Source organism: Vigna radiata, chromosome 5 (genome assembly GCF_000741045.1).
Source record: "Vigna radiata var. radiata cultivar VC1973A chromosome 5, Vradiata_ver6, whole genome shotgun sequence".
Lineage (NCBI taxonomy): Eukaryota > Viridiplantae > Streptophyta > Magnoliopsida > Fabales > Fabaceae > Vigna > Vigna radiata.
In genome coordinates this window covers 12,599,062-12,607,597 of record NC_028355.1, presented here as the reverse complement: position 1 = coordinate 12,607,597, position 8,536 = coordinate 12,599,062, and the positions used below count along the sequence as shown (strand labels likewise).

Sequence of the window (8,536 nt, the reverse complement as noted above, 5' to 3'; positions counted from 1 at the left end):
CGTGGAAGGTGTACCGACCCTACGGATGAATGATGTGATGTGTACAAACCTCGTGGAGGGTGTACCAACCCTACGGATAAATGATGTGAGATGTACAAACCTCGTGGAAAATGTACAACCCTACAGATAAATGATGTGAGGTGTACAAACCTCGTGGAGAGTAATGCATGAGTTTAGGGTTGATGGAGCATGCAGGAAATGCGTAAGTGGATTATTGAGAATGTTAGCTTGAGTAAAAGATGTTACTTGTCATATGGTGCAGTGAAAGGAAGATGGATTGTTTCATGGAGAGAAAAGAAAGTGAAAGTTGGAAGTGGTGGGAATATTGGAACGTGACAGAAAGAATTGTGACATTCCAATTATATGACAAGGATATAATAATATGATGATGTCATCAAATATAATACTAGAAAGCAGTTAGATAAGTAATTAGGATTACAATCATCCTTAAAACAACATCCGAATTTAAAACTCTAAGTATAATAAAGTTTTTCAAAATGACGAGCAAACTAAGAGAATTCAAATGTCAGAGTATCTCAAAATACAAGAAGGTAGAATTCCTAGATAAACTAAGCTACAACATTAGCGTCCTCAAGCTCTTGTTCAAGGGGAACTTCCTCAACAACAAATGCTCTCATCCAAGTGGATGATCATCGCAAAGGAAAAACATACACAAACAACACACAACACAGAAATAAGGGTAAACTAGGTAAACAAGCAACATACATATAGCATAATCAATCAATATCATCATATTTAGTTATGTATAAAAAGAACAATCAAACATACCATTCAAACCATGCATTAAGTACTCAACACGACTCATCCGAATTTGTATAACTGTCGAACTATTGATCATCTCCAACACTATGCAAGGTAAATCCCCCAATTTGTCTATGTCTAAATTCTAAGACCATAGACGAGGATCTCCCTCTTCTCTCACCATTCACAGCTCCATACAGTTATACAGAACAACAACAACAACACCCCTCACTTTACTTTCAATTATCTCACCCTGAGACGTCCAGTTCACATTCAAGTTCATCATTTCATTTCACAAACATGTTATTTCAAACCACACAAGTCACACATATAGACATACATACACCCTAACAGTCAAATAACATCAAACATCTCAACCAGAAGAATGTCATTTAGAACCTCATTTTAACCAATTTTATAGTCCTAACAGGTTATAATTAACTTGTCTAAGTTGTCCCAACAATCCAATTACACACTAGACCCTAGTTGCTCCAAATTGCTATCTTAGTTCCTCTCATGAGTGATCCAGGACCCTGTAATTTATTGACTCCCTAACCAGTAACTTGTATAACGGCTTTCATACCCGCAACACACTAATTTTTACCAATGTATCACCTCCAAACAAAAATCACAGTTTCAACAATTTATACACAATGGGTACTAGAGCTAACACACAGCATCATCAATTCCAATTCATACAATATTCACATACAAAGCAATTTCACATAAACATCATTGCACATCTTTAAACAGTAATCTAATTCATGGTATCTTAGTTCACTAAACAGAAGCAAACATCCAGCTCCCCTTACCTTGATTTCCAAGCACAATTTTGCTCACCACACGTTGTCCACAACAACTCACTCGGCCAAGACTTTAACAATACCTTACAAACCATCAAATGGTGGTGGAAACAGCTCTTAAAACTCAACATTTTGAAGAAAACAGAAAGGGAAAGGGACATTCTCATGCGAATCAATGGATAGTATGCCCTAGGCCCCAAAACAGCGAAGAAGAGGAGAAAACCACTTACCGGATATGGAACGCGTAAAACCAATCTGATGGTTTCGAAGCTCTCTACGGGACAATCGCAGGGGTACCACTTAACAAAACATGCACCGAGTCAGTGCACTGAAAGGCTAGAGAAAAGACAGAGTTAGGAGAAGAAGAAACTGTTTAGAGAGAAAATGTTTTTAAGAAAATGGCTTCACTTTGGCAGAAGGTCTAGCAACAATATTAGAAACAATTTTCTTTTTAATAAAAGGCCCCTCTCTTTATTTTCATTTTAGCTTTCACCCCACTTTCTTTTTAATATATACATATACTATATTTTACTTGTATATAGACATACATATGTATACACACTTATCTATATATATACATATATATATATATATATATATATATGTTCTTACAAGAATTAGGTACCCTGATTGAAAGGAATGGAAGTTTTTGGGTGTAGGCATTATATAGAGAAAAGGAGAGTGAAGTTCGGCCTTAGGAAGTAACGAGTAAGGATTCCAAAGCAACCAGTGGAAGCTGTTTGCGGCACTCATTCTGATATGCAAGAATTTTTGAAGGGAAAGGGAATGCAGTTTCGGAGAATCTCTAATAGTTTGACCATCTAACTCATATTTAAATAAGGGTATAGCCATGTGAAACTAACAACAACTTGGTGCATGTGCAATCTATGAACTGTTATATACAATTTATTAAGAGCAATAATATACAATTTCAGATTAACCACACCTGATATATCGATTTCCATGTATATAGCTTAAACATCTATGATCAGTTCTTGCAATGTATAAGATTGACTGAGGCACTCAAATTTTCCTCCCAAAGTTCCTACAATATGTACACATTCATAACAAAAGAAAATGTAGACTCAGTTACCAAAAGTAAACAGAAAAAAGACAAGCACACAAACAAGTGGGTGGGAATTCTTTCAAATAAACAGAAAATACATCCAAGTTTAAGAGTCATTGCAGCTGATGATTAATTTGAAACTGTGCATAACAGCATGCAAAGCTTTGACCCATAAAATAAAGTAATAATGAGCTTAAAGCATGACCCATAAACAAATTAAAATTTAACTACAAAAGAAAAAGTGTACCAAATTCTGTCTCAAAAGTGGATGCAAAGATTCTCAAAGTGCTTGAGCAGAAGCTCCAATCCTAGAAGACTGTGCTTGAGCTAGAGCCTCTCTCAAAGAATATGGCTGGCTAGGGGAGCTTAACTGGGAATTAACTCTGCCATAAATACCCGTTATCTGGTATTCCCTGATGCTGCCAAATAAATTTAATTACTGAAATGCACAAAATGCAAACACCTACATACATGTAGTACTTAAGCTAAATAAGAAAGCATATGCTATACAAAGATATCAAACAGCAGAAAAACATATTAGAACTTTGTACTAGTACTGGCTAATTGACAAAAACAAGATTAGAGGACCAATTAGCACAAATACTTTGCAAGATCAAAATTTCAAATTAATCAACAAGGAATCACGTGATTGACAAGTGATAAGGGGAGGGAGGGGACTAGGGAGTGTGTGCATTAGAGGAGTGTGTGCAATTACGGTGAACAGAAGTATTGATGAGTGTTAGTCCATGTTCTCATTACATTGTCATATAGTGCGTGGAAAATGAAGCTCCAGAGCTAAGTCCAAACTACCCTAACCAGGTTGCAAGCATTGGGCTGGAGGTAGGGCTTCTGGGTTTGGTTAAGGCTATGCCCAATATGAAGGATATCTAAAGCCTACTGATCTACAAAGCCTCACAATTTTATACACCATGGTTTGAGGATCTTTTATGACAACCAAAAGTGTTAGAGTCACGAATTTAAGTAAAGGGGATCAATATTGAATCTGTAACATGTATCATCTTCATACATGCTTGTACTTTAAAAGAGCGAATAGGAAAGACTAAATTGTTCTGTTGTCTAAAATGTTGAAAATTGATACAAATATATAGATGAGGTGACCCTGATTGAAGAAATAAGGAAGCAAATCAGAAATTAAAACTGTACACAATCAACCCCTACAAATTGTAATTGAAGTTACAATCGTACTTAATAAGCTATATAATCTTATCATATAGGGTGGGTCACGCCTACACTTGTCAAGCTACTTTTCATAGAAATTAAAGAATATCAACAACTTTGGGTTAATTCAACATTAAAGTATTTTCATAGCATTGCACCAACAGGTTGGTTAACCTCCAACTCTCGGTCAGCTCAGCTTGTATGCAACGTGCCAAACATCTTTTATCCATAATCCAATATAAGTACAAAGTCAGAACAACTAACATGCACACTAACTACAACAAAATTATGTTATAAAAGGAAGCCGAAAGCTTGATCACACAAATGAGTTAAGGTAAATTAAGCAATGACAGCAAATTTCTAGACGACCAAGAAATTCTTTTTTGTTTACTCAGAATCAGAACCAATGTTGATGTCACACTTGCATTATATGGTATACAAGGCAAAGCTTTAGTCCAAATTCATTGCATTTAACTTGAAATCATAATACAATACAATCTTATGATCAGCTAGTTTTGCAATTGTTCCCTAAGAAGTTCAAAACATTATCCTTGCAATATATATAGGGTTGTCCCAAGTGTTTCCTTGAATCAATTAGACATTAGATAGAACCTAGACACTATATCTTGAGTGTTTCTAGCGTGGTTCTTTGATCAAAACTATGGTTTCACTTCAGTGATGTTTGTTGCTTTAGTATAATCTATATCTAAATATCAATTAGGAGAAACTCAAGTTATAACTTAAATTTAAAATTAAAAGAAAAATGAATGTTAAAGAATCTATTTAAAACTTAATTCAAATTGTATGTTTATAATTAAGTTAACTATAATGTATGCTCATAATTTTGTGAATTAAACTTTAAGAATTAATCTTTCATTTTGATTTATGCACCCGTTTTGCTGTGTGTAGCCTAAACCATCAACATGTTATACCATTTTCAAGTGTTTTTAACTGAAATTGTTTCATATTATGTTGTTCCTTTTACAAAAGAAACAAGGGTTGTAGGATCAGAATTTGATTGTATATGTTTGACTTTAAGAAAATAGACACAGTTAAAAGGGGATCAAAGTTTAATGATGTTTTATATGCTGTTGTTCAATTATTTTTTATGCTGTCGTTCAATTATTTATGAGAAACTCTAATGGCATTCTCTAACACTCTTTATAATACTTTATTTATCATTAGAGTTTTTCTTCGTGTACATAAACTTAATTATAAAATAATTATCATGAGAATTTGGAAAATTTAAACATAATGAATACATGGTTTTTGAAATGATCAGGCCAAAACTCAAACAGCAAATGCAAAACTCAAACACCAAACACTATTCTCAAAATGGTATGGCAAATTAATGGCTTTCTGCCATTTTCCATAATCCACTATTGTTAACACTGGTATGGTGGTATAAAATTCCATCAAAAGTGAGATCTTAGAAGATAATATATCTTAAATTCTAAAAACATGCAATACAATCCTTCATCTGAATCCTTTTCTGTATTGAGAAAGATGATTATGAGAGAAAAGTTACTAAAACCAAGCATAATTGTCTATGATTGAGTAATACCTGTAGGAGAATCAAATACAGCTAACAATCTCCTGCCAAGTTCTTCAGCTAAGTTTAGTACTTAAAACTTGGTATGAAGAGGCTGGATAAACATGAAGTTCAGAAAATATGTCAATAAATTTCTTCCAGAAGTGCACACATCCTAACAGTAAGAAAGAAGTTTATGTTTGTATCCAAACTAGTAGAAAACAAATACTTCTAGATGTAATCATAAATCAAAAGATCAATCATTTGAAACATTAATCAAATTATACTCTAAATCCTAAGCAACTTTTGAAACATAATATGAAACACAACACTTGCCATCAGATAAGATGCTTAAGTTACATATCACATAAAAAGCCAGATGCTTAAGTTACATATCACATAAAAAGCCAGATGCTTAAGTTACATATCACATAAAAAGCCAGAGTCTGACATCATACATTATATTTACAAAAGAAGAAAATCATATCAAACCAAAGTAAGAAGAGAAACCAAAACCAACAAATAAACACTTACAGATTCAGTATGCCCAGTCAATGAGTGACTAAGCTTCCGTCAGATGCATTCCAAACACAAATTGTGCAATCTGCAAGAATATCATGCAACCAGATAAAATAATAATCTTCTAGCTTCAAATCATGAAAGAAGATTACAACGGCTGCAGCATTGTCCTGACACTTGAACAAGAGTTGTACGATAAAAAGAACAATGCTTAAGTATTTAAGGGTTTGCTAAGTAAAGAAAATGATTTTACATTTTCATCAATTGTCCTATTACTCATAACAAAAGAAGCTAGTTGTTTTCAAACATTTGCACGTTAAAGGATGAAAACACCGAAAAGTTGTTTTCAGTTTTTCCTCTTCAAATCAAATACCTAAACACAAAATAGCTTAAAAACAATGTCACAATTATGAAATCTTTTAATAACCACTTATTTCAGGATGCAGAAGTGAACACACAAATCGAATACACAGTTTCATGCATTTTTCGACCTCCAAAACAGAAAAACTCATCTTCATCAACATCCCATCCCATCCCCTCCCTAAACACCCATTTTCAATAACACTCAAGGTTTAAGAAAAACCTAAATCTAAACAATTGAAACTTACCAGGTGTAGAAGACAATGACAACTCAAACTTATATCTTCCAGATCGACGAAACCAACCTAGGGTTTCCTTAATCGCAATTTCAAACCTCCAAAGAACAACGACCAAAAATAGGTCAATGTAACAATAACCAGAGCAAAACCAAAAAAAATAAAGAATCAAAGCTTCGACTACTCACTGGGCTTGAAGTAGAAGGACAACTATGGTTCGACTCAAGGAAAACGATGTCTCCAATGCGTCAATATGCGGTCCCAATGAGGGAGGATGGTGGTTTGGCAGAAGGAAATAGAGGGTTCCAGTCACAAGACTGTGAGCTCACGGAAGGAGAACAATTGTGCGAGGTTACGCTTCCCGTCAAACAACTGTGAATGAGTGCGAGGGAAATCAGATTAGTTTAGGGCTCGAGAGTGCAGGGAGAACGAGTGTGAGGGAAGAAGAGAGTGCAGGGAGAATGTTAGGGCTCAGGAGTGAGAAGAGAAAGGGGGAGAAGGTTAGGGCTCGGGAGTGAGTACAGTCAAGAGTGACATCATCTGAACTAAATGTTATTTTTAATTACTAAATGTTATTTTTTAATTACTATTAACTCAATATTCGTATCTAAATTCAGTAGATAATATTGTCTTTCACTTACATACAATCATATATACGGATAAATCCTTACATAAATTTTGCGCTTAAACGCACCAATATTACATATCGATATTATAGTTCGTATATAAAAAATTTCTCCCATTATATACGAAAAATCTGTATATATTGTTATTGTCCAAATCTGTATAAAAAATCCATATATGGCATTCCCATTATATACGGATAAAAATCCATATATAATTACCATTTTTCTTGTAGTGGTTTATGTTAGGAAGCTAAAAGTAGAGGAGGGAAGTAAGGTTGTTGTTTAGGTTACTGTTCGCTATTTATATTCATAGAAAGCAGATTTGAAGTGTAACCGCGTGACCAAGTCTGACGGCGAACACGAGCAAACTCGGAGGTGCTACGGCTCATCCCGGAACCCTAATCGGCAACAGAGATAGGGATCAACGACGACGGCCAGAAGTGATCAGATATTTCGTTGATTGAGGATAACACCCTACCCAAATCATATCTTACATCTCCTTTGGTTTGATAATGTGTGATGTGATGGAAGGAGGTCATGACTACCATTAATGGAACTGAAGGAAGAGGCTACTCCTCCTTGCTTGGGGTTGGAAACCTTAGGGGTTTTTCTTTTTATTTATTTTTCAAGGCTTGTGTTGGTACAGACTGCTTACCCCAAAAAGATTATGGAAAGGGAAGTTCAATGGGCTATGACTCAGCACACACTTCATGATCTCCACGTAGGAGAAACCAAGGTCAACCACGAGCAGTACTGAAGGGGCAGCGGATGATGCAAAGGCTGAACCGAGCGAGCATTCGTCTTGGTTCCTCGTTATTTATTTGTCCCAATTAGGTCCCTTTTAAAGTAAAATTGAGTCAATTATGACTTTGTCGTTAATTGCATGGACGACGTTAAATTTGTTGTCTAATGGCATACTGAGCTAGCAATTAATAAGCACGTGGCACAATGATGTCTCATTATGTGGATTTATTTTAAGTAGGAATGTAAAACAATTTAGACATGGTCAACCACTCGGTCTGGTGGTCGACCACTCGATCTGGTGGTCGCTCGGCCTGGTGGTGCAGGAGATCGTACGGTACAGAAAGGATTCTTTAAAGCTTAAATAATGAGAACTTATTTAATGTTCAATAGGCCTTTGAAGAATCATTTATGTACCGTATGGTGCCCATCACCACCAAGCCGACCACCCACTAGGTCGACCGACCACTAGCCGAGTGGCCAACCACTAGGTCGACCACCAACTTATTTAAAACTCTAAATAAAAAAAATCCACCTAAGGCGACCAAACACTGCCATGTAATTAAAAGGTGCTCAGTCAGCAAGTCACGAGACAAATATTTTAACACCGTCTAGCCCACTTAAGGGCAAGGTCCAAATTAAGTCAATTTTTTACAAAAAGAGACCTAATTGAGATCAATTAAAATACGAGGATCTATTTGAGATGATTATGC

At 35.3% G+C, this 8,536-nt stretch overlaps 1 long non-coding RNA gene across 5 annotated transcripts; it reads right to left on the bottom strand.

The window, feature by feature from the left end:
• Positions 1-6: 6 nt before the first annotated feature.
• On the bottom strand, positions 7-7,064 carry LOC106762147. Of its 5 annotated transcripts, none has more exons than XR_001375776.2 (8): positions 6,645-7,064; positions 6,469-6,554; positions 5,876-5,945; positions 5,375-5,456; positions 2,879-3,050; positions 2,512-2,610; positions 1,796-1,901; positions 7-1,648 (listed from the first exon to the last, which is right to left on the bottom strand). It is a non-coding gene; the product is annotated as an uncharacterized LOC106762147 (long non-coding RNA). The 5 variants fall into 5 exon arrangements; XR_002667742.1 differs by having other exon boundaries at positions 1,796-1,893; XR_001375777.2 differs by having other exon boundaries at positions 7-1,893; positions 6,645-7,060.
• Between the last annotated feature and the right edge of the window lie 1,472 nt (positions 7,065-8,536).